The sequence below is a fragment of the Phacochoerus africanus genome, chromosome 10 (genome assembly GCF_016906955.1).
Source record: "Phacochoerus africanus isolate WHEZ1 chromosome 10, ROS_Pafr_v1, whole genome shotgun sequence".
NCBI lineage: Eukaryota > Metazoa > Chordata > Mammalia > Artiodactyla > Suidae > Phacochoerus > Phacochoerus africanus.
This window is the reverse complement of record NC_062553.1, coordinates 31249450-31276112: the sequence shown is the minus strand read 5'-3', so window position 1 is coordinate 31276112 and position 26663 is coordinate 31249450. Positions and strand designations below refer to the sequence as shown.

General features: G+C 41.4%; 1 protein-coding gene across 5 annotated transcripts in view; it reads right to left on the bottom strand.

The window, feature by feature from the left end:
• The window catches only part of RHOH (ras homolog family member H), a 52478-nt gene extending 44239 nt beyond the window's left edge, over positions 1–8239 (bottom strand). The window contains exons 1-2 of one of the 5 annotated variants that reach the window (XM_047798377.1): positions 7903–8239; positions 1390–1539 (exon numbers count right to left, since the gene is read on the bottom strand). The gene's annotated coding sequence lies outside the window, so the exon portion shown is untranslated. Of the gene's footprint in view, positions 1–399; positions 817–1389; positions 2362–5971; positions 6035–7902 lie in introns of those variants that run through there. The other 4 variants (XM_047798378.1, XM_047798380.1, XM_047798379.1 and 1 more) reach the window with 4 other exon arrangements.
• Positions 8240–26663: the final 18424 nt, after the last annotated feature.

Below are 26663 nucleotides of genomic sequence, written 5' to 3'. Positions count from 1 at the left end.
TAAGATATTATTTATAATGACATTATTTATAATGAAATTATATATTATATATATAATAATTTCATTATTCATAACGACCGTGGAGGGAGGGCACCTGGAAGACCACAGACCTGGAGACGCCCCAAAGCAGCCCCAAGCATGAAGAGGCAAGGATCCCCAGTCAGCCTCTCCCGTGAAACGCTGTTTGAGCTGCAAAAGCTGAGAAAGAGGAGCTAGCAGCCTAAGAAGGTCAGACAACCCCCGAGGGGTGTCTCTTCTCAGCAGCCTCGCGAGGTGCTCTGCAGCCTGTCGACCCCTTAATTTTCCCAGCTTCTTTCCTGCCGACCTGTGAAACAACCTTTCTTCTCTTCTGGGGCCAATTTCCTCCCCCGGGGCTGCTCGTGTGTTAGTCGGTCTGACCTTTGGCGCCTTTGCCCACACAGTCTTTCCAGCGCGAATGAACCTCCTCCTTCTCCATCTGCTCAAATCGCTTGTCCTTCCAGAGCCCATGTCTTTCCACCTGAACCTCAAATCTCATTCTCGGAAGTCTGAGAACACTTACAGCCAGTGGCCGCCCCGCTTCCTCCCTTAATTCTCATCTTGCTCTGCTTCCTGAATTGTCATTCTTGCCGTGACTACCGGATCCTTCAAAAGGGAATGCTTTATGTTTCTCTCATACCCTCCTCAGCACCAGCTTAGAATCAAAAAGTGATTATCGTCCACTGATTTACTTGACTATTCCGATGGCAGCTTTAATTTAGTCAAGAACCCCAAACCAGTGATTTCCCAAACTTTATTTAGATATGACCCAGCCTTCCAAATGGTCTCCAAATCAAACCACCTCAAAAACTAAATTTAATTTAATTTGATTTGATTTAATTTAAATATATATATATTTACACATCAAATGCCTCTTTCAGAAAAAGGACACTTTAGCCTTGGGACTAGATGAAACCAACCCTCTACGATTATGAATCGACATCTTTGGGTTTGGGTTGTTTCTTTTATGAATTAGGAAATGTGAAAACATATTTGCACAACTTAGAGGATCTTTAGACTTTATCACACCAAGGGTGATATTTAAACCACCGAAATCTTTACTCTCAGTCAGTCATGGCCAATCATAAGCCTGTGAATTCTCCAGGAAAATGTCTGAAAAACCAAGAAGCTAACTACTACAACGTTTAATGTTCCAAACGCTCTATGTGTCTTGTTAGACTCGGACAAGAATGGGGTCGGGGCAGCTGGAGATCAGAGCAACGCACCGGATCCACCGAACGTGGTTCCACACTTCACAACAGGTAGAACAGTGGAATCAGCCTAGAGTAAAAGCTAGAGCAAAAGCTAAATAAAATCAGAAAGATTTCTTTTGACCCCAAAGAAATATTTTTAAAGGGGCAAAAGTCTTACCTGCTGTCGAACGCCGAAGAAATTTCTTGACCTCAATATAACGGACTCCGGAAGTCAAATTTGTTCGGTGCAGGTAAGCAACAACAACAGCAGCCGAAGGATCGACCTTCCCTTCCTCCTCAAGCATATAACTGTTTCATGTTGGGAGACCTGAAATTTTAAGAGTTAGGCTAGTAGAGAACCCAACCCAGATGGTTGAGGTTTAGTGTGCGCAGTGACTGTGGCAGCAGGAACAATCCGAATGTGACAAAAGAGATTAGCAAGTTCCTGTGCATAAGCCAATTTCCTGTAGCTGGCTTCTCCGAAGAGAGGGTTTCATTTGTGTGGGTTTCGTGATGTGTGTGGATGTGTGTGCACGTGCGTTTCTCTCCGTGACAAGATGAAAACGTCCCCAGATGAGAGACAGATGAAGGCCTTTGCTGCATGGCTGGGTTTGTGTTGAATTTATCAGCTCTCCTGGGACCATCTCCTCTCCCCTTCCCCTCTTTTCTCACCAGCAAATCATCTAATGTAAAAACTCAGGAAAGGAAGAGCAGAAAACCACGATGCTTTCTTCAGGAAGTAAAATAAACCGGAGGGTGGTGGCGGGCGCTCAAGGCCACAACATAGAGTTCTCTTGGTTCATTTAAGCCTGGTTCATTTAAGGAAAAAACCCCTTAGAGCCTCAGGTCAGCTGTGGAGGGAAAAAGGGCAGGTGGGCGGTTCACTTTTTTATTAATAGCTACTAAATAATCCTTGGGAAAGCTCAGGCTCAGCCCTCGCGAGAGCTCCAGCAGCTCCTCCACGCCTTTATCCTTCCACGGACCGTGCTGGGCAATATGCGACTCTGAGTTGTTTTCAGACTCCTCAGGGTGTCATTATTTGCCTCCAAACACAAATTTACTCGTTCTATCCTTCGGTGCATCTAGACACCAGCTGCATCTATTTAGGTTATAGCGAGTCGCCAGCACCAACAAATCTTTCACAATGTGGTCACAATTCCCCTTTTGTGCTTCCTGAATAACCATAAGAGCTAACACCCATGATAAAATCTAGCCAAAAGATGGGGGTTGGGGATGGAAATGCTACAAAATGGGGTTGTGATGATCGTTGTACAGCTATAAATGTAATAAAATTCATTGAGTAATGGAAAAATAAAATAAAATAAAAATAAATAATAAAAAAATAGAAAATACGTTTTCAAAAAAAAAATCTGGTCAAAATACCTATGTGCCATAAGGATAAAATCAACTTCCCTCAAGTCAACAGACATTTATAGAGCCCCTCCTATATGTGAGACCCAGTGCTGGGGGCCAGGGGAGGGGAGGGCACCCAAAGATTAATGAGATAGAACGTCTCCCTCATGATGGTCAAAATCAAGTGAAGGGGAAAGACACAGACATAAAGCAGATGCTGAGTCGGAATCTATTTACAAATCTCACTCGAAAAATCCTGGCACACTAGAGTCGAGAGAAAGGTAAATGTATACAATCCTTTGTCCAGTTAAGATAACCATGGAAGGAGTTCCTGCCTTGGTGAAGTGGATTAAGGATCCAACTGCAGCAGCTCAGGTCACCGCGGAGGCACAGGTTTAATTCCTGGCCCAGCACAGTGATTAAAGGATCTGGCATTGCCGCAGCTGTGGCGAGGAGTCAAGCCCTGGCTTGGGAACTCCCATATGCTGCATGTAGCCATTTAAAAAAAAAAAAAGAACAAAAAAACCATTAAATGTGGATGTGCATTCTCTTGTGCTCTCCTAATATTCCAGGGAGCCTTGGCTGGCTTCCAGGAGGCCACACAGACCCTCATGCAGCATCTGAGGGCCACCCTCAGCCACTCACCATTGCAGACTCAGAATGCTGTTATGTGCCTGATACTATGAACTAAAGAGAAGCACAAAGGCTGAGACATATATTCCCTGTGTTACAGGACCTACATTCTAGTGGGGTGGGGGACACAAACAAAAACATTCATACAAATGTGATAATTACATGGGAGTTCCTGTCATGGCTCAGTGGTTAAAGAATTGGACTAGGAACCAGGAGGTTGCAGGTCCAAGCCCTGGCCTTGCTCAGCGGGTTAAGGATCCAGTGTTGCTGTGAGCTGTGGTGTAGGTCGCAGGTGCAGCTCAGATCTGGTGTTGCTGTGGCTGTGGCATAGGCTGGTGGCTACAGCTCCAATTAGACCCCTAGCCTGGGAACCTCCATATGCCAAGGGTGCGCCCTAGAAGGACAAAAAGTCAAAAAGACAAAAAAAAAAAAAGGTAATTCCGAATTGTAATAACTATTGCAGAGGAACAGAGAAGAAGAAGCTGAGCTAAAGAGCAAGACAATATCTACTTCCTAGGGGTGCTCCAGGAGGGCCTCTTTGTGCAAATGACATTGAAGGTGAGACCCGAAGTCACGACTCTCTGCCATGGCTGAGAAGCTTTTTAAAAATATCAATACCTAGGCCCCATCCCCAGAGATTCCAGTTTAATTTGTCTGAGCTGGGGCCAGGACATCAATATAAATCTCCCTGCCAGTCTAATGTGTCGCTACCAATCTAATGATAAAAAAAGGAACCTAAGGGGAGTAGAAGGAAGAAGAGTCCAAGCAGAGGTAATTGTATGTGCAAAGGCGCTGAGGTGGGAAAGAGCTCGGTATATTCAAGGGAGTGAAAGAGGAGTGATGTGTCTGGTGTGTCACAATAGCAGGAATACGTGGAGCAAAACGAGGATTCTCAGAGATGGCCACACAACTTCTAAGTCCCTTAGAGACTCTTCCATGAACCCAGATGTCAGTGAGTTCATGAGCAGTAAGAACTCAGTCTGGCAGGTAAGATCCTGGCGCCCTCTGTTAAATAGAGATCTCCTTTTAGAAAACTCTCCCGGGAAAGTCAGATCACCACCATGATGTTATTAGGTAAGCAGAACACACGGCTGGTGGATACTTTATTTACTGACCTCTAGTTTGGGTCATCAAAAGATTTAGAGCAGCACACCAGCTATAATGGAAAAAAAAAGTCATTATATACAAAAAAAGATCAATAAAAAAAGAGTTAGCGCAGCTTAGAGACACACACACACCTTAGCAAGAGAAAGCAAATTAAAAGCAAGAAATGGAAAGATGAGGCCAAAAGAAATGAAGACAAAAATTCAGCTAAAACCAGGGGCGAGGTTGATAGAGAAAATGAAAATGGCACGTAGGTCTCAGTGTTTAAGCAGCCGTGGTGAAGCAGCGAACACTACCACACACAAAGCCGAGCTGGGCGCTGCTCGGGATGGCAAGAGCTTCCTGGCTGCCCAGCGCTGAGACCAAAGACAAGCTTGGTGCCTGGATTCTCATCAGAGGACATTGCAACTGAAGTGACACACCGTCCTCAGACGAAACACAGCCAGGCACAAGCCTGGTGAGATGGCTGCTTACATTTTCCCTCCATCTGGGCTGATTTCATTTCAGGAAAGAGTTGACGAAAAGCAATCCCGATTTGGGGGGTGGGGAGGTGGTGAGGACAGTGTGTGCTGCTCCAGGGCCCTGCTTTGAGACGCCCGTTTCATGCAGAGAGGCAAACAGACTTCAGAAATGCTTCCAAAACTCAGGATAAAAATCCTTTTCTCCTCCGAGCTTTAATAGACTGGGGGACATCAAAGAGTTGCAAATAGGTTGTACCTCCAGCAAGAGATCCAGGGGTTTTCTCAGTGTCCCAGTGTCCCTTGAGGAAGCAGAGAAGTCCAGCAAGGACAGCAGCCTCCAGGGGCAGCCCCCTCCACCTCCAGGAGAAGGTGAGACCCTGCCCTTGGGGAAACAAGAGCATGAGGCACCCCAGGCACAGTGTGTAAGCTCACGGCTTTGTGCCTCATTCATTTTCTGCACCAAAGGGCGTACGTGCTCTGGGGTCAGGGTTGAGGGGGTCAGCCTCGGCAGCCCTCCCACCCTACCCTGGATGCTGCTGGGACGGGGTATTGCTCTCTGGCTGCAAGACACCCTTTTCCCTCCTGGCTCCCCGATGACGCCCTGCCTCTTCTGATGGACTTGCCCTCTCTGCGTGTGTCATTGTAGTTTTAGATGCTCTCGGAGAGTCAGAGCCCTCCTCCTGCTTCTGATGGTGATGGTTTTTCCTATTATCTCTTACGTACCTCTGATCTCCACACATAGTTTAATCGAAGAGGGGATTTTCAGGGGAGGTGGGGGGGTGAGGTTGGGGAACAGCTATCTAAACTTCCTTCCCCGGAAATCTCTTTTTGGCTCTTTTTCTCTCATTCTTTTCGCAGACAGGGGTGGTGGTGAGAAGAGGAAGACAAATAACCTAAAATACGTGTACATACTACATGCTTACACACACACACACACACACACACACACACACAGAGCAGAACTGCTGGGTGTGTCTGTCTGATGCTATACAGCCAAGCCTTGGGACAGAAGAAGGGGGAAATCCTGGGGAATTCAGAGTGATGGGAGGAAGGAAGCTATGGGTATGGAGTTCCCTGTAAGATCTGGCTCCTTGTTATAAGCCATGTTCTGGAAGCTTTCCATGTGGCCCGCCCATGCCCGCTGTGAGCTGGGCGAGTGCCCTCCCACCAACCCCCACGGCACCTTCCGTAACACTGCCAGGGACTCACCAAACAGCCCTGTCGTGCCAGCTCAGAGGTCCTTGAGGTGCAGGGCTTGGCCTTGCTTTAAATACATATTTCAGCCAAGGAGCCCTCAGCTGACTAAACAATTTGCATGAATCTACAGGGTCATGAAAACAGAAGAAGGATTCACCCCGGTCCATTGGTCCTGGCTCTTCACTCTGCTGTCTCCCAAAGGGGAGAGCTGGGCTGCTGTGGGGAGGGAAGGCAGCCTGGGCCCCCGCCACAGGTCCGTTTTCTCTCCTGAGCACCCCTCCTCTGAGATGGCCAGGCAAACACAATCCCCCAAAGGTTAAGACTTGGTTTCTCAAAAACACCTTCATTTGAAATGTCCCCTGATATGGCAGATGAGTTCATTGTCTCTTTAACTGTCTCATAAGAATGAAGACGTCTTTTATTGAGGGTTTTTTGTCGTTGTTGCTGTTTTGCTTTTTAGGGCCACACTCATGGCATATCAAGGTTCCTAGGCTAGGGGTTAAATCGGATCTGTAGCCACCGGCCTACACCACAGCCACAGCAATGCAGGATCCAAGCCATGTCTGCGACCTACACCAGAGCTCATGGCAACGCCAGATCCTTAGCCCACTGAGCGAGGCTAGGGATCGAACCTGCGTCCTCATGGATGCTAGTCAGATTCATTAACCGCTGAGCCACGACGGGAACACCTTATGGACGGTTTTAAAATAATCTACCAGGCTGCATCAGCTGAACTCATTCACAAGTAGTATCCTTGCCCTTTGCAAAGGTCTCTGCCAGTTATACCAGAGAGAACTCTTGATGACAACGGCAATTGTAATAAATAATAAACCTTAGAGACCTGTGATCTCTCTCATTTACTAAATTATTTTTACTTGGGGTTAATAAGATGCCTCCCCCTTCTTCTTATGGTGAGGGTTTTAAGTGAAATGATTTAGATTTAGTGGGTAACGTTTAAACAGATCCTCTTTCACAATATGCCACCTAATAAAACATTTCGGTGGGTTCTGAAGATGGGAAAGGGGTTCTAAAACCTTGTCTGAATGCTGTGAGTTTCAAACTCAGGGCATTGGTCAGACTGTAGTTATTTTTACCCAGCTCCCCACCAAGTGATAAACAGCTTCGTTAAACCAAAACACGCGTTCCTTCTGATTGAGAGATTTTTATGACGGGGATTATAAAATGTTAGCTCTTCATGAGAGAAAGAGCTTAACTCTGATGTATCACTTTCCATGTAAAAATACATTCACACAAAATACCCTTTAAAAGTCTAAATATTAAAATATCCCTGCAATGCCACAGGCTAGAAAACGCGTGAATGATTTCCTCCTTATGCATTTTAATTCATTATCAACAACAGCCTCCCTAACCGGATGAGAATATCATTTCAAACATCTTTTAGCTTCCCTCTTGTAGCCAAAGCCATAAAAACATCATTTCCCCCTCTGTTATCCTCATCATCTATTTTCAACCTGTTTTAATGTCACATAATATATTGCTTTTTGTTTCAGCGAATGTCAGGTTCTCAGGAGTCTCAACTGCCATTTTTATCCTGGTTTGTTTGCCATGATAAACTGTGTATCCAGCAAACATTTACACACTGGCCCTTTTTGCTGCAGAGCCATAATTTATAACAATGCAGGGCCTTGTTGCAGAAAACAATGGCACCCAGCTAATCACTCAAGCTGTGGCTCTAAATTGAGGGTGAAACCTTTTTTTTTTTAAGTGTCAAAGCAGAAACAATGTTGTCAAATGACCTTCAAAGCAGTCCTTGCTTAGTTGATGCGCTTTTCCGACGCTGCAGACATCAGGCAAAGACATTTAGAACCTTTTTACACTATCCTTCCACCACAGGTTAATAAACTACAAAAGCACACCAGCATCACTGCATTCTGTTCACAACTTGTTTTTGACTCAAAATATAATCTGGCTTTGTCACCCACCTTATTCCCAAGATGTTAGCTCCAAAAGGCTGTCTCCAAAAATCACATCCACTGGGAAAGGACAAAGATGGGCTATCATTGAAGAAAATGTGAAAGAATGTGCCTCAGGCTCTGAGCGCAAACCCAAGGAGGAGTTTGACACGATAGGAGAGCAGTGTGCCTGGGTCAAGCAGCAGGCGCTCCCAGAGGACTTCTGCACAGCACACAAGATCCTCTCTGATGTAGAAATTCTGATTTGTTTAAAAAAGAAGAAGAAGGCCATCGCTGCCTCTTCTGGCATTCATATTTTACTCGTTGCCTTGATAGGGATCTCTGGTTTGGGCACAAACATTGCAGGGTAACTGCAACTCAGCACACCTGCTCAGAGCCTCAGAGCGGGGGTTGCAGACGTTTCAGTTAAAAGGCAGGGCCCAGTGAGTACTGACTTGCCATCGTTTCAAAGTAACGGATCTCCTGCATGGTTCTGGAAGGAACAGTTTAAAGCCTGTACCCAAGCGCAGTCGAAAATTTTGGAGAATTATGAATTTGGATTCAGACAAAGCAAGCTTGGAATCCCAGGTCCACTTATTAGCAAGGATGAGGCCCTGATCTTCCCATCTGGGGAAGAGGTATCATTGTATCTATCTGGGAAGGCTTTTGTAAAACAGCTGCATGGTCCTTGCAATATAGTAGCCACTCAATACAGGATGTCTATTAATTACCACTCCTGTTTTGAACTTTTTCCCTCTGGAGGTTTTTTCCCTCTACTCCCACCCCCCTCTTTAAATAACAACTTCTGAACTTCAGAATTTGAGAAGCTTTGCCAGTGCCAAATTCTAGCTGAAATAAAATCATTCAAGCTTACACATCATGTGTAGGATTCTAATGTCATGTTTTTATTGCCTCCACAGTTTTAAAGGGTCTGGAAAATTTTAAATTGGATTGTGAATGGTAATGTATTCCTTATGCATGATCACAGACTCCAGAAATACCTTCTGAAGTCATCTGCTCGCCACACTACAAACATAAGATGGATGAGAATTGATCCTTTTCTTCCTCATTCAACAAATATTCGTTGAACACTGGCTATAATATTTATTGAGCTCCATGCTAGGTGCTACAGAGATAGCAGTGAATAATAACCACCTCCAAAAAATCACATTATTTACATCTACTGGAAAGAAAAGCAATGGACATGAGATTTTAGTAACATGTAATGTTATGGAGTGCTAATTATTAAAAAAGAAAATAAAGTAGGAATGAGAGATGGAAAGTTTGGGTGGGGCGCATATGTAAATAGGGTGGTCAGGAAAATCCTGGGTGAGAAGATGAGGGAAGTAAGTCCTTTTAGAAAAAAAAAAAAAAAAATCCAGTAGCCACTTCAATGTTTAATGGTGCCTACCATCAGCAGCATCCTTAGATTGGATGATCATTTGCCTTCTCACTGATGGAAGGCGTGCTTCCTCTTTTTCTCAGACTTGGGAGAAATGTGGGGACCACCCAGTTCAAAGGGGCTGCCCTCCTGCACTGGACGAGGAGCTCCTGCGGGCTCATCTGTCAGCCCCAGGCCTCCAGGTGAATGGCTCACTTCCCAGCCTGTCTGGTCCTTTCTGAATCTCTTCTCTGAATCCTTGGAAGTCATTTTCATCACAGGCTGCGGAAGCTAGAGAGAGATGTGACCAGAGCCAAGTACCTAGAAGAATGTGCCAGGGTCATAAGAGGTTTTGAAGACACAGGGGCACACTGCTACCTAGTCTGCCAGCTCGCTGGTCTCTGCTCCCTTGCTCTTTTTAACCAAGTCATAATAACAATAAGCCGTGCTAGCCTGCCATGTATTGCACTTTTAACATGTGCCCATGAAGCATTTTATAGGCATTTTCTTTCTTTCTTTCTTTTTCACTTAAATAATCTGTGATTCAATTTTTTTTATTAAAGTGTAGTTGATTTACAGTGGTGTGCCAGTTTCTGCTATACAGCAAAGTGATCCAGTCACACATATACATACGTTCCCTTTCTTTATCTTATTTATTTATTTTTTTTATTGCTTTTCAGGGCTACACCCACGGTATATGAAAGTTGCCAGGCTAGGGGCTGAATCGGAGCTGTAGCTGCCAGCCTACACCACAGCCACAGCCATGCCAGATCCGAGCCCCGTCTGCAACCTACACCACAGCTCATGTCAATGCCAGATCCTTAACCCACTAAGCGAGGCCAGGGATCGAACCCACATTCTCATGGATACCGGTCAGGTTAGTTACCACTGAGCCACAATGGGAACTCCTACATTTGCTTTCTTACATTATCCTCCATCATGGTCTATCCCAAGAGACCGCATATAATTCCCTACACTGTACAGTAGGACCTCATTGCTTATCCATTCTAAAAATAATAATTTGCATCTACTGACCCCAAATTCCCAGTCCATCCCACTCCCTTCCTCCTCTCCCATGGCAACCACAAGTCTGTTCTCTATATAGGCATTTTCTTACTTAATTATCCCAACAATTATGAGGTAGGTACCATTATTACTTTCATTCGCAAAGGGGAAAACTGAGATATGTATCTTGCTCAAGCTCTCAAAGCACCTAAATGGCACATCTGGATTCCATACTCCATCTGCGTTTCTTTGTAATGGTAGCTTGAATTTTGCCAGTATCCTTGGTACCCTTGACTACAGGAAACAGCCATATCATTTAAATAGTGCTTATTAGGTCTCTCACACCAGTTGAAGACACCCAACGTCCCAAGCCTATTTGCCTGATCCTGAATTCCACATGGCTCATGGACGAAGATTGATTTTAAATTATAAAAGCTGTCATTATTCTCATTGAGTTTTTTTCCTTTGCATTTTTAAAGAATAGTACTTACCATATTTTTGTCTTTTTTTCCTAAGATGACTCAAGACATTTCTGGTTTTTAGATGCTATTTTTTTTTCTACCATTTTTTCCCCCCAGGCCCGCACCCATGGCAGATGGAAGTTCCCAGGCTAGGGATCAAATCAGAGCTACAGCTGCCAGCCTATGCCACAGCCACAGCCACATCAGATCTGAGCTGTGTCCGCAACCTACACCACAGCTCATGGCAACGCAGGATCCTAAACCCACTGAGTGTGGCCAGGGATCGAACCTGCAACCTCATGCTTCCTAGTCAGATTCATTTCTGCTGCGCCACAACGGGAACTCCCAGATACTATTTTTTATTAGCTATTGCCACTATACAAATAAGCAAGAGGAGTGCTTATTTGAATAAGCACCTACTACTGGATAGTGCTGACACTGAGAAGGACATGTGTAAAAATGGCTTTCATGTGCTCTCCTGCATAAATTTTGGGAAGCTGCTTCAGATATAAACCAATTTATAGAAGAGGTGAGGCACTCTCTTCTGAAAATCACGTAAAACTAGAATTTATGTGGCTTGTCAGTTTATAATTTGAACAGGTAGTTCTCTTAAATGAGTAAAATGCATCTTACAGGAACATATAACTAACACGAAGAAGCCAGGGTATGTTCTGAGTCAAAGATGAGATGACTAGTGTGTTTTAATTACATATAGCGAAAAGTTTTTTGCAGAAATGCCAGGAATGTGTGTAGATTTTTTTGGCCTTGAATGAATGTAGTTGTTTTCTGTTTGTTTGTTTGTTTTTTTCTAAACAATCTGTTTATGGTTTTAAAATGGTTAAGAAATTCGGCTCAGGACCTCTTTAAGCTCACTAGAAAGTAGCACACTTCTTAAGGAAATGTTTACTTCAACAGAAAAAAATTTTTTTTTTTTTTTGCTTTTTAGGGCTGCACCCGAGGCATATGGAGGTTCCTGAATCAGAGCTGTAGCCGCTGGCCTGCACCACAGCCATAGCAACGCCAGATCGTAGCTGTGTCTGTGACCTACAACACAGCTCATGGCAACACTGGATCCTTAACATACTGAGCGAGGCCAGGGATCAAACTCACAACCTCATGGTTACTAATCGGATTCGTTTCCACTGGGCCACAACGGGAACTCCAATAGAAAATTTTTATTTGACCTGGAATAATTTGGCCTAAATTTTGGGAAGCCAGATTCAGACTAGCATATCCCGTCTTCCTTACCATTTAATGTCCTGGGTTGGAAATACCCACTCGCTCAAATGATAAATGTTGAGTCAACCAAGTAGAACTGTGAATTCCATTTACTTTATCTATGCAGCCTTCATGGAGAAAACTAGCTGGAAACATCTGTGTGAAAGTTTGTACTCACAGTATTTATAAGTTGTAGTTAGGCCCTTAGATAAAAACCAAACCAAACCAAACCAAACATCATGTCATCCAACTGAGACTTGGTACAGTTGACATTGCTTATTAGAAAAATAGTGGAGTTCCCTGGTGGCCTACCGGTTAAGGATCTGGCATTGGTACTGCTATGGCTCAGGTCACTACTGTGGCTCCGGTTTGATCCCTGGCCCAGGAACTTCCATATGTTTAGGGCACAGCAAAAAAAAAAAAAGTTATGGGTGCAATGAAAGAGAGGCAGATATAGGCAGTAGAAGCAATTACTTTCTTCCAGAAGGCACTGATTTCATCTCTTTGCCAATGATGACTCAGTCCGAAGAGGCAGGCAATTTTTAGCCCACTATAAATCAAAAAAATACTTAATGGCATGGAAATGTACACATACTACACCGTTAAGTGAAAAAAGCAGAACACAGAACTTGAATTTGAATTCAACTCATTATTATATACACATATGCAAATGCTAATAGAGGGAAATTCTAGGTGACAGGACACCAGTGATTTTTGTTTTTCTTTTCCCTTTTATGTATTTCCTAAATTTTCCCTTTTATGTATTTCCTAAAATTTCCCAATATTTATATGAGCCAGAGAATTACTGGTTTTTTGTGGTTTTTTTTTTAACTGCATTGAGCAAGTCTTCCTAAGTTTCCTCCCTAAACCCTTGTCACTGCTTTGGTGGCAATATGTTTTGCGTAACAATAACCAGTGATTTTATAGCAGTTGATTCTCAGAGAAGAATCACTGAACCACGGCTGAACCTTGCAAAGTCATCTTCCTCATTGTTCCGCCTATACTGGGTCACATTTAGACGATTCCAACCAGATGCAAATTCCACTTCCACACAGAGCCAAAAACAAGGGAATCCAGAGGTTTTTGCATTAAAGCTCTTAGAAGTTCTATCTTAAATTTCTCTTAAAATGGAGATCATAGCTGGGAAAGATCCTAGGCTGTCTAGTAGCTGTATCTTCTCATGGGAACGTTAAAGGAGTACTCAGAAATTAAAGAGTGAGGTTTCCGGGAAATTTATTCAGTGTCTGAGCTCAAAAAGAAAGAGGTAGTGGGAAATGCTTGATGCATATTAGAGGTAAACATGTTTGTGACAAAGGCAGTCAAGGATTGCAAGATTTGGTTTCAAACTAAGCCTGCTGTTTTCTCCTTATTATCACCTAAATTATTATAGTTTTGCATTTTTTTAAACCATTTAGGGGAAGCAGGAGTATTTTTGTCAATTCTTCTTAATGAGTGCTTTCTGTTTAAATGACATTTAAAATTATACAAACAATGTCAAGTTTAGTTATAAATAAATGTCTGTTCTCTTTTTTAACACATAAACCTTTAAAGAGGCAATATTTCTATTAAAATATTTTTCAGATAAAAATTTTAAGTTCTCAAATGTTTATCGGAAACAAAATGGTTTTCAATTTCAAACAAACTTATCTCTAGGATGTGTTTATTATTCAAAATAAAAAATAAGATTGTTTTTGCTCTATAATTCCTTCCTTTTAAAGTAATCATTTAAATATAAAATAATGAGTTTTTTTTAATGCTTTGGAAAAAATGTTAAATTTCTAAGTTTTCTTTTAGCTTTGAATTTTTATCTTTCAAATTCAATTTACAGCTTATAAAGTACTTCTGTGTATATTAGCATATTTGGCCCTTACCAGATGACAGTAAAATAGCAAAAGCAGTAGTATTATTATTACTCCCAGCAACTTTATTTTATAATTAAGAAAACTGGGAGTTCCCATTGTGGCTTAGTGGTTAACTAATCCGACTAGGAACCATGAGGTTGTGGGTTCAATCCCTGGCCTTGCTCAGTGGGTTAAGGATCTGGCATTCCCGTGAGCTGTGGTGTAGGTTGCAGACGCAGCTCGGATCCCACGTTGCTGTGGCTGTGGTGTAGGCTGGCAGCTGTAGCTCCGATTAGACCCCTAGCCTGGGAAGCTCCATATGCCGCAAGAGTGGCCCTAGAAAAGGCGAAAAGACAAAAAAAAAGGAAAGAAAAGAAAACTGAAATTTAAAAAGATAAAGCAATTTATATAAGGTCACACAGTCAGTCAGTGAGAAATCTCTAGGTCAATATCATTTTCCCCACCAGCAAACAAATTACTTTTCCCAAGTGAGTCTTTAAAAGTCAATAAGAAATGCACATTGAAGAGACGTGCAAAAAATCTGTTTATTTTTAATCATCATAGATTTACTAGTATAAAGAATGAGATAGAAAAATGAAGTATCTATATAATAAAATCCTAACATTATATGAAAATATATTATTCATAAGTCTGAAAGACTAAAAATGATTGTACCAAACAATAATAGTGAGTATCTCTGAATGGCGAAATTGGAGATGATTTTTTCATTCATTTTTCTCTAATTTTTTTGTACTCTGCAAAATTTCAGCAATTAGTAAGGATTAACTCTCATCAAAAAAGTAAACATTGCAAGCTATTTTTAATAAAGTGCTATAAATATATGGTTTATTCTCACCCATGATTATCGTATTTGGTTTCATTTCAGTTTTTTGGTTTGCTGGGAACTTTTTATTTAAAAAAAAAAAAGCATATGTGGTTTCAATTTAAAAAAAAAGTAATGTGAAATCACAGTGCCATATTTTGAAGATTTACTCCTCTCTTCTAGCCCATGTAGCAATACAAGGCAGGTTTCGAGAACTTAACCTGAACAACCATTTCTGTGGTTTTCTTTGTCTCTATAATAAGTCCTAATGTTTAACTGTTAACTTAGATGACGACCTGTCCAGTAGTCATTTCTTCTTCCTTGCTAAAAGAATCTCTATTTGGTGATGGACAAAGTGTCCTGATTCAGGGGACAATGAATCATGATGTCCAGTCCAAGGTAGTGAGAGATGATTCTGGTTCCTGGCTTCCCAGCTTCCCTTGCAGCTATAGGTAGCAACTGTGACCCAATTCTACTCAACGGAATATTCAGGAAACTCTTCTTGGGTGTTCCTGGGGAAAGTATTCTTCACCAGTTAGATCAGTGAGAAATGTCAAAAAAACAAACAAACAAACAAAAACCCCACCTGTCTTCCTTTCATGTTTTGATCTTTGTCATATGAGAATGCAGTGTTCTGAGGATGGAGGTCCAGTTGTGGCTCAGCAGAAATGAATCCAACTAGTATCCATGAGGATGTGGGTTCAATCTCTGGCCTTGCTCAATGGGTTAAGGATATGGCACTGCTGTGAGCTGTGGTATAGGTCACAGATGAGGCTCGTATCTGGTGTTGCTGTGGCTGTGGCATAAGCCTGCAGCTGCAGCTCCAATTCGACCCCTAGCCTGGGAATTTCCATACGCCGCAGGTATGGCCCTAAAAAGCAAAAAAAAAGAAAGGAAAAAAAACAACAACGTTTTGAGGGCTACAGCAGTCAGTCATCTCAGGACAAGTGGGAAAGCCTGGAAAACTGCAGAGACACAGAGCCAGAACATTGTTAACCTACTCGCCACATCTCCATTTTTATCATGTGAGAAAATTAAATGCATGTATTTTCCAAGCCACTGTTCGTTATTCTAATACTTGCAACCGAATCCTAATGACATTATAAGTAACATATAACAAAAATTTGAAATTCAAGCCATCAACATCTTACAAATGTCAAAAAAAATTAGCCAAAAAAAAAAAAAATTAACCAATACTCAACCTAAATGGCCAACAATGCAGAATGTCATAGAGAAATGGTTAGGTAGACACAATATTATATATCAAATATATCTCAATAAAGCTGGAAAATAAAAAGAGATGGTTAGGTAGATTTCTTTAGTAGGATATACAGTTATTTAAAAATAATATGCAGAAAGATCACATGGCCACATGACATAAGATGATGTGACGGGAAAAAAGAAAAAAGAAAAACAGGACTTTGGATTGTATGTGCACTCTGATTACAACAGTATTTTCAAAGTTTGTGAAGAAAGCAAACCCAAATCACTAATAGGAATTGTCTTAGGGGAATAGAATTGCCAGCAGATTGCTTTTATCCGTGTCTCCATTCTCCAAATATTGGGCTTCATAGATTACGATCTTTACATTCAAAAATAGAAAGTAAAGTAACTCATAGAGACAGGCAACACAGGCTTACCTTGGAGATATTGCAGGTTTGGTTCCAGTCCACTATGATAAAGCAAAGATCACAATAAAGCAAGTCACACACATTTGTTGGCTTCCCAGTGCATATAAAAGTTGTTTACACTATACTCTAGTCTATGAAGCATGAAATAGCATTATGTCTAAAAAAATAACGTACATAGATTAATTTAAAAATACTTTTTTTTTTTTTTTTGGCTATACCTGGAGCATGTGAAAGTTCCCAGGCAAGGGATCAAACCTTCGCCACCATAGCAGCTGAGGCTGCTGCAGTGACAATGCCAGATCCCTAGCCTGCCGCACCACAGGAGAACTCCAAAAATACTCTTTTGCTAAAAAATGCTATCATTCACACCTTTAGCAAATCATAGTAGTAACAAAGATCACTGCTCAGAGATTACCATAATATTATAATAATGAAAAAGTTTGCAATATTAGGAGAATTACCAAAATATGACCCAGACATTGAAGTGAGCAAATGCTGTTGGAAAATTGTTAGCACAAATTCATGTGCCCAATGCACAGAGAGGCCAGACAAAAGGAAACGTCGGTGTTTAAAGCAGAAAAAGATTTATTGCAGGACATGTAATGAGACGGGTCCCTCGTGCCCCCACCAAAAGCCCCAGCTCCCTGAACCAAAATTGTAAAGTATTTTTAAAAGCAAGATGAGGTAGGAGGATGGCAGGGTAAGTGATCATCTCTTGCACAATCCTTTGAGTGGTTGATGGTGCGGCAGCAGGGCCGTGTCACAAGAGTTCACATTTCCAATCCCGAGGCACCTGTACGTCTGGGGGCTTCATGCTCAGATTATCAAGTAGTTAATTTCTTCCATTTGGTGATGGTTTTAGCATCTGCGAAACAACTCAGGAAATGTGCACCAGATACTATTATCTAGATGCTTCGGAGAGGAGTTAAAGCAGAGGATATGGGGGAAGGGCCTGCCCCCAGAAAGGCCCCATAGGGTCCTGCTCGAATACAAAGCGGCACTGATAGACTAGCCTGATGCAGGGTTGCCACAAACCTTCAATTTGTAAACAAACAAACAAACAAACAAAATACCCCACACAGTATCTGCAAAGCACAATAAAATGAAGTACAGTAAACCGAGGTCTGGGGGGTATCAATCCCTGGAAGAATTTATATTAATATAAGAATGTGTTTGGAGAGTTCCCTTCGTGGCTCAGCAGTTAACGAACCTGACTAGGATCCATGAGGTTGCGGTTCCAACCCAGGCCTCCCTTAGTGGGTTAAGGATCTAGTATTGCCGTGAGCTGCGGTGTAGGTTGCAGCTGCGGCTCGGATCCTGCACTGCTGTGGCTGTGGTGGAGGCCAGCAGCTGTAGCTCCTGTAGCTCCAATTCGACCCCTAGCCTGGAAACCTCCATATACCGGGGGTATGGCCCTAAAAAGCAAAAAAAAAAAAAAAAAGGATCTGACGTTGCCATGAGCTGTGGAGTAGGTCACAGATGCGACTGGGATCCCGCATTACTGTGGCTGTGGTGTAGGCCAGCAGCCACATCTCTAATTCAGCCCTAGCCTGGGGACTTCCATATGCTGCAGATATGGGCCTAAAAAGCAAAAAAAAAAAAAAAAAAAAAAAAAAAGAAAGAAAAAGAATGTGTTTAAGTTTGGCCACTTATTGCCAAACTCAAACTTCCCTGCTTGACTTTCAAAGCCCTTCCTAACTTGGCCTCTGCCTACTTTTCCAACTCCATCCCCCACCACATGCCCTGTTCCTGCCACAGTGAACACACTTTCATGCCTAAATAGGCTTTCCTGGTGGGCAAGATAAACCTTGCAAGTTGTGGCAGAAACTGCTGGTTATTCCCTGAAACTCCTTTCTTCAATAATAGAAAATAATGTTCAACAGAGTGTACTATAGCCCAGAATAAAGCCTATGCATCCTAGCCTTCCTTTCGGCTGGACATAGTCATGTGGCTTTGTTCTGGCTATTGAAGTGTGGGTGATGTCCAGCAAAGTCCTTGATAGGAAGAGATGCTCTCTTCCTGGTCCTTTCCTTCATAGATGCTTAAGTTTGAGCAGCCATCTGGGACCATGAAATGAAAGCCACAAGTTGAGCTTGGAGGATCAAGAAGGCTGGGTCCCTGGGTTTCATCCTCACAGAAGAGAACCGAGTTGACACCCCACTACAGTTTGGATTCTCCTGTCACACATAATGTCACCTAATACTAACTGATATATTTATTATTTATGAGATAAGCTAGTGACAAAAAGGGTTTTAGAAGAGGGATGACAACATCATCAGTGAATTATTATCCAAAAGACATGAACAGAAAGTGGGAGGTTTGAAGCTGGCATGCAAAGGCAAACAAAAGCCTGAAGAGGACGGGGGGATGAGTGGCTAGAAATATGGTGAGAAGCCAGGGCCACCAAGGACTATCTGGGGAAGAGGCAGAGGAGGGGGGCAAAGACTTTGCTAAAGAAGTTTTAAGAATGGAGATGACTAATATTAAAAATTAAGTCGCTCGATGTACTCTGTTACAATGTAATTCCCTAATGTTACCATCAAATTCTCAGTAAAAAAAAAATTTTGTATCCACAAGAGCCTAGTGAGAGCAGGTTTTTTGGAAAATCAAAGAAAAGGGGTCAAAGTAGAGTAAAACAACAGCAGAATTGAAACACCAAAAGACTGTCCATTCAGTGGAAGGCAGAAGTTAGACCTTATAATAAGCACATGCTCCCCTAAATGCCCCCTAAATGGGTAGAAATGCTGTATTTCCCATTCAATATGGAATGAATTTTAGAGTTAATGTTATGCATATACTGGTACTTTAATAACATGTTTACATATATTTTACAAATCATTTTTCTTTATATCAGAAATAGCCATGCTAGACAGGCTGTTTTGCCACATATTTTTCTTTTGTTTTAACCAACCAAATGTCATGGGCATCTTTCCAAATAGATTAACTTCCTTCTTTAATAACAGCATAGTATTCCATCATAGAGAAGTACTGTAACTGCAGTAACTGAGTTCCTGTCACCTGACTAACATCCATGAGGAGGAGGGTTCGATCCCTGGCCTTGCTCAGTGGGTTAAGCGTCTGGTGTTGCCATGAGCTATGGTGTAGGACGAAGGCAGATGAAGCTCAGAGCCCACGTTTCTGTGGCTGTGGTGTAGGCCGGCAGCTGCAGCTCCGATTGGACCCCTAGACTGGGAACCTCCATATGCCGCAACTGCAGCCCTAAAAAGACAAAAAGACCAAAAAAAAAAAAAGTACCGTAATTAATTTAACTAGTCCATATTGATGTAATTTCTCTTTTTTTTGCTATCACAAACAGCACCATACTTGTACAAAGCAATGTAACATTTGAACGCTATTGTGCATGAGCAATTGAGTATTCCAGTGGAATAAATGACAGGAAGAGACTTTGCAGGGTTTCCAGTAGATATATATGTTTTTAATGTAGCAGATAATATCAAATTACATTCCAGAGAAGTCTGCCAATGAGGAGTGAGAGCTCCTGTTTGCTTGTACTCTCACCACATTAGGTGTTATAAATCTTTTCAGTTTTTATCTGCTAAAAAGTGATATCATGCTAATTAATTGGTGAGATTCAACATCTTTTCACATATTTACTGGTTATTTGTGTTCTTCTCTGAAATGCATATTTATATCGTGTATTTTTTCTATTGAATTGTTTATTATTTTCATATTGATTTAGAAAAATTGTTTATACATTAAAGATATCAGTAATTTATCTACATATTTTTCACAAAAATATCTCTGTATCTGTCACTTGCCTTTTAATTTTGTTTATGGTATCTTTTGCCGTGCCCAGGTTTTTAATTTCAGAGATTGCTTAGAAAGATGATTTACCCCTCCTGAATGTAAACAATATTTTCCTATAATTATGATTTATCATTTTTTTCAAAATTACATGGCAATAATGTAATAGTTAAGAGTGCAGTCCTTAGTACCAACCTGCCTGAGTTCAAATACTGATTATGCTGTGTAACCTCAGGAGAGCTATTCAACTTCCAAGTGCCTTGGTTACCTTAACTGTTAAGTGGGGATAATAACAGCATGCAAACCTCATAGGGCTTTGTGAGGATTAAATCCGTTAGTACATACCAGGTGCTCAGAACATTCCCTGCAACATAGAAAGTTTAAACAAATACAATACTATTATTTTTCTGTGTCTTCATGACAGTGGTTTTCCAAAATATTTTCATATCCGATGTGCCCCATAAATAATGCTCCAGAAACGCATCCAATCCTTATAAATGGTCTTAACCTGTCTGCCACCTGCCTGGAGCAGTAATAATGAAACTCTGCAACTGAAAACAGACAGAAAACTGAGGATTGCAAATGAGAAGTTCGGAGTGCCACGCAGCAATTCAAATAGAAGGACCGGCTGCAAAAACTCAACAAGTTAGAAGCAAATAGAAGAGCATAAGATGGGAATGACATGATTCAGTGGTGAGTCTTGCCCTGACAGGGCTCTCAGACAGCAGCTGCACAAACATGTCTGATCCCATATGAGGCAAAAGTGCCATTAACATTCAAAGGACTCTCATTTTCTACACATTTAGCTTATGCACTGAGCAAGTCTCAGGGATGACTTTGCGAAAACCTTTCAAAAACATTTAGTCTTGGGCAACTTTATGTTATCTGGAAAGCTTGATCATTATCCTTGTTACAATTTATAGATAAAGATCAAGTTTTCTCATTGATTTTACAAAGAACAATGATAAAGTTTGCCTATGTTTCGTTAATAATCACTGTAATCTACCGAAAAGTTACAAGGTACCATTAGTTCTTGTAATTCTTGTAATTCTTAATCTCTCCCATATCTGCAAGTATCTTTTTTGTGTCTAAAACTGAATTTTTTTTTCTTTGCTTTTTATTGGTGAGTCTTGCCAGAATTTTCTCTATAACCCTTATGTATCTTAAAGTACAGCTTTGGGTTTTACTTACCAAGCCTTGCTAGATTTTTAGTTTCTAATTAATTTCTGATTTTATCTATTTCATTTGTATTAACACTGACAGGTGCCAGAAAGGCAAAGACTGGTTTTCAATTCTACCCATTTCTTTTTTTTTTTTTTTTGTCTCTGCATCTTTTCTAGGGCCGCACCCGTGGCATATGGAGGTTCCCAGGCTAGGGGTTGAACCGGAGCTGTAGCCACCAGCCCATACAACTGGCCACAGCAACACCAGATCCGAGCCACACCTGCAGCCTACACCACAGCTCATGGCAACGCCGGATCCCCAACCCACTGAGCAAGGCCAGAGGTCAAACCTGCATCCTCATGGATGCTAGTCAGACTGGTTTCCGCTTAGCCATGGCGAAAACTCCAATGTTACTTGAATTTTAAAAGACAGTGTGACCCCAGGAGACATCTATGGTACATATGATTTATAAAAGTAAGACCTGCTCTCTCTCTCACACACACACACCAAAAGCCTGACTTTTTTGATGGTCATAGGAGAAAAAAATGATATAACTGGAAGTAGCCTTAAAGAGAGCCAAAATCTTACACGACACAAACGCGGGCACAGAGGACAGGTAATGAGAGAATTTGTCTCATTAAAAATGTCACATATCCTCAGTCAGCTTAACTGAGGTGGGATTACAGACAAGTTTTCCTAAACTCTGAAAAGATGCTTAAGGGCAAGTTGGCCTGATTGCAAGGATGCCCTCTGCTGATGGTGAGAGTAGAACTAGATACAGGTGGAGACAGATGCAGAGCTAGGGGAGCAAATAGACAACATCAGGGAAATGCCAACGGGACCTACTCCCCAAGACACCTGCAGAGAAAATTAAGTGGTGCTTTTAGAAAACATGATGGATTCAATATAATCATTCATTCATTTAGTCGTCAAACATGAATATGGGCCATTGGGGGTATTGGGAGATTATAATATAGTCAGGAAGGTTGTAGTGAAATGGTCACTTGCACAGACTTAAGTACAGCTGAGTTGAATTGATCTACACCCACTATATTAGTTTGCTAGGAGTGCCATAACAAAGTGCCACAAACTGGGCGGCTTAAAACAGCAGAAATGTATCATCTCATGGATCTAGAAGCTAGAAGTCCAAGATAAAAATCCAAGGCCCAGCAGGGTTGATTTCTTTTGAGTCCATGAGGGAAGGGTCTGTTCCAAACCCTTCTCGGTTGTAGATGGCCCTCTTCTCTCTGTGTTTCTTTTCTTTTTTTTTTCTTTTTTCTTTTTTTTTTGTCTTTTTGCCTTTTTGCCTTTTCTAGGGCCGCTCCCTCGGCATATGGAGGTTCCTAGGCTAGGGGTCGAGTTGGAGCTGTAGCCGCTGGCCTACACCAGAGCCACAGCAACGCGGGATCTGAGCTGCACCTGTGACCTACACCACAGCTCACGGCAATGCTGGATCCTTAACCCACTGAGCAAGGCCAGGAATTGAACCTGCAACCTCATGTTTCCTAGTTGGATTTGTTAACAACTGAGCCACGACGGGAACTCCTCCCTGTGTTTCTTTACATTATATTCCCTCTATGCATATCTCTGTCCAAATTTCCCTTTTTATAAGGACACCAGTATATTGGATTAGGGGCCACCCAAGCCACCATATTTTAACTTGATTGTCTCTATAAAGACACCATCTCCAAATTAGGTCATTTTGTAGATACTGGGAGTTAGGACTTCAATATATGAATTTGGGGAGAATAAAATTCAACACAAAACACCCAGCCATATTTTAGGAGACAATCCAAAATTAAGCCCAAACATCACCAGACATGGTGCCTGGAGATCATCACCCAACACTATCCCTGGGAGCAAAGATAGCAGGGGTACCACTCACAGAAGCAATAGGTAAGGTACAAGATGGCACTCCCATCCTGCCCCGGGGGGCTGGCAGACTTCTCCTGCAGCTCAAATCCCATCTTCCTGTCTAGTTCCCGGCAGCAGGGATCGGCCCACAGCAGACACGGACAAGGATAGCATGTTCTTCATTTTGGAGGGCTTTGCCAAGGGCAGAAGACAGGTTGAGAAAAGTGGAAGCCCAGACCTCTAAATTTGCAACCCAGTAGGATGGCCAAACACATCTAAATGCCTCTATCAAACCCCAGTGTAATTGATAAGCTCATCACACTGAACACCACTAAATAAAACATGCCCATCAGCTTTTGCTGAAATATGAAAATTGAATTCTCAAGTTCCAAAAAAAATGAAATTTCTCAACTGTAAACATATAGAATATATATTTCATGTCACTTTTTCCCTAGTTTCAAGCCCTTTCCAAACACCAAGGAGGAAATAAAGTAAAAAAAAAAATCACTGAACAAAATGAGGATGTTTGAAATACAGTTGCAATGTCTTAAATGACCCATGACATATTAACTCAATCATTTAAGTTAATGCATAACTCGACATAGCTATTGAAGAGGAAATGATCTTATTGGTAGCATCTGGCCAAAAATACACAACTGAAAAAATATGCATGGTCAACAATTTCCAATGAAAACACAAAAATGCATGAGGTCCGCTGAGTTCACTTGTCTACATTTATTAGAAGTCTACCTGGTTCATTTTCTGTTCTATTTGTAATCTTTAGATGTATCACCACAATGAACTCTTACTTTGGGATGATAGTGTGTATAAATATAGTGAGTGGGCAAAAGAAAAAAAAAATGTTAAGGTTAATGATTGAGGGTGGATTAGAGTGAAGACTCCAGGTAAGCCAGTTGCTAAAATTTGGTGCAAAAAAAGACACAAGGGTTCCCCATGAGGTTGCAGGTTCAATCCCTGGCCTTGCTCAGTGGGCTAAGGATCCAGTGTTGCCTTCAGCTGTGGTGTAGTTCATAGACGCGGCTGGGATCTGGCGTTGCTGTGGCTCTGGCATAGGCCTGCAGCTAAAGCTCTGATTTGACCCCTAGCCTGGGAACCTCCATATGCCGTGGGTGCAGCCCTAAAAATACAACAACAACAACAACAAAAAAGATTCAGGCGTTCCCTTTAATCCCTCAAAGCCATCTGATTAGTATTCTGTGCCTCATCAGAAGTAGGAAACAAAGGAAAGCTACATAAATCTTTATCTACCAGTGGACTCTTGATGAAGTCGTGCCGGGTTCATGGGCTAATTTCTGACCCCTAGTGGTAAAGTCGAAATAAGGTCCTCAAATATATCACAACTCCATTCTGAATTATTGCTACCACTGGGGAGAGAGCCCATCCCTAAAGGATCAAGAGGAAGAGAGTCATCCACAGTCTCGGAGGGCACTGGTCTCCTAGACCCTAGGTGGTTCTGGGATGTGAGTGAACTCCTTGGCCAACTTACACTTCAGCGCGGATTTCAGCCTCGTGCAATCAAGCCTTACCCAAGACCTCCAGACAAAGCAACAGTCCTTGGGTTTGTGTTCAGATTCGTTTCCTTTCCCCCACCTCTTCGGAATATTAGTGATTAGAGAAAACCCAAAAACCAGCAAAGCAAGGAAAGAAAGGTGTAGCTAATCAGTGACCATGTATAAGTGCTAAAAAGCACAGCTACATCCCTTGCTCACACGTACCAAAGTGTTTCCAAAAACGAAAGCAATACTGATTACTCCAAAGGGACTGTAACATTCAGATATCAGAAAGTAATCCTTCCACTCTCATGTATCACTAATTAGACTCAACATTTTGAAACCATAAAGTGTATGTAACTACGTCGACATGGGCCCCATAGGCCAGCGATGACACCAACACAAGAAAAAGTAATAGCAGAGCAAATATAAAATTTCAGGAGAAACATCAAGAAAATCAAAACTATCTTTCCGGGCGACAACAGGGAGAATCACTTTGACTCAAGTCTATTTCTGTTAATAAAAACAATAAAATTGGGAATTCCCCAATCTTAATTATCAGTGCTTCATAGAAACAATGCCACTTGTGAAGTTCACGACACCTGGTTCATATCACAGCCCTTTCCACTGTTCTCAATTTTGTCTCCAGAATCCACGTACACACCCAACACTGCCAAACTCACTCTCCACATTTTGTATCTACTACTAGCTCTTTCTTATACTTGAATGCGGATAAATAGATATGAGTGTACTTTTGTCTTTTTATTTTTTGTTTTTTGTCTTTTGTCTTTTTAGGGCTGTACCCGAGGCATATGGAGGGTCTCAGGCTAGGGGCTGAATTGGAGCTGTAACCACTGGCCTATGCCACAGCTCACAGCAATGCCAGATCCTTAACCCACTGAGCAGGGCCAGGGATCGAACCTGAGTCCTCATGGATACTAGAGCCACAACGGGAACTCCTCTTTTTCTAATCTTTTAAGATGAACACTGTGTCCTTGTATTTATTTTTTTTTCTTTTGGCTGCTCCGTGGCATGTGGAAATTCCCTGGCTGGGGATCGAACCTGCACCACAGCAGTGACCTGAGCCACAGCAGTGACAACACTGAATCCTTAACCTAAGCCACCAAAGAACTCCTGAGTTCTTATATTTCTAATCTTTGTCTGCATACAGATTTCACTGGGTCTTGTAGGTTTGGTTTTGTTGCATTTCCCTTTTTCACTTTAGTTTACAATTTCAACTTTAGTTTCTAATTTGAAGCAAGGAGTATTTAGGAGATAGTCTCTTTTTTGGGGTAGATGTTTTTACCCAAATTTTTCATTTCAGTATTTTTTTGTTGAGGCATAATTGATATACAACATTACATTAGTTTCAGGTGTAAAACACAATGATTTGACACCTGTACATACTGTAAAGTGATCATAGGAAAGTAGCCTTAAATTTCAAATAATTGGTTAAATTATCTTTTAAAAAATTATTTCTAATTTCATTAATTTACTTCTAATTTCATCAAATAGTACAACCTGTAAAAATCTCTACTTTAAATTTTACCTTTTTTTGTGACAAAGTTTATGACCAGTTTTTATATATAGCCAATGGCCACTTGAAAATATAAATAAGCATTCTCTGCTTGAAGAATGTAAGATCCTGTATATATTTATTAACACATATATGTTGATTATATTAATCTTCATATGGTTTTTCTCATTTTTCCCCTACTAGATCTGGGTCCAGTTCTGAAAGAGGTATAAATAAATAGATAAAGACCTACTCTAATTTTATTTTCATGATGTTGTCCTTACATATATTTAGTTGTCCATACATTTACGTCCTTATAATATTTCACTATTACATTGTTTGATACATATCTTCATATGTTATATAGAAAATGTTTTTCTTTTTTCTCTGCATTAATAGTTCCACTTTGATAGTAATACTGCCTCTCCTGGTTCTGGTTGGTTGATTTGCATTTATGTGGTATTGCTTTCCCGATCTCTTTATTTTAAAATAATTCTTTATTATGTGAAGTGTGTTTCTTGTAGACAACCTACAGCTGGGTTTGTTTTTAATTTAATGTGGTAGTCTCCGGCTTTTGATAGGAAGATTGAGCTCATTTGGATTTACTAGTATCGCTAATAC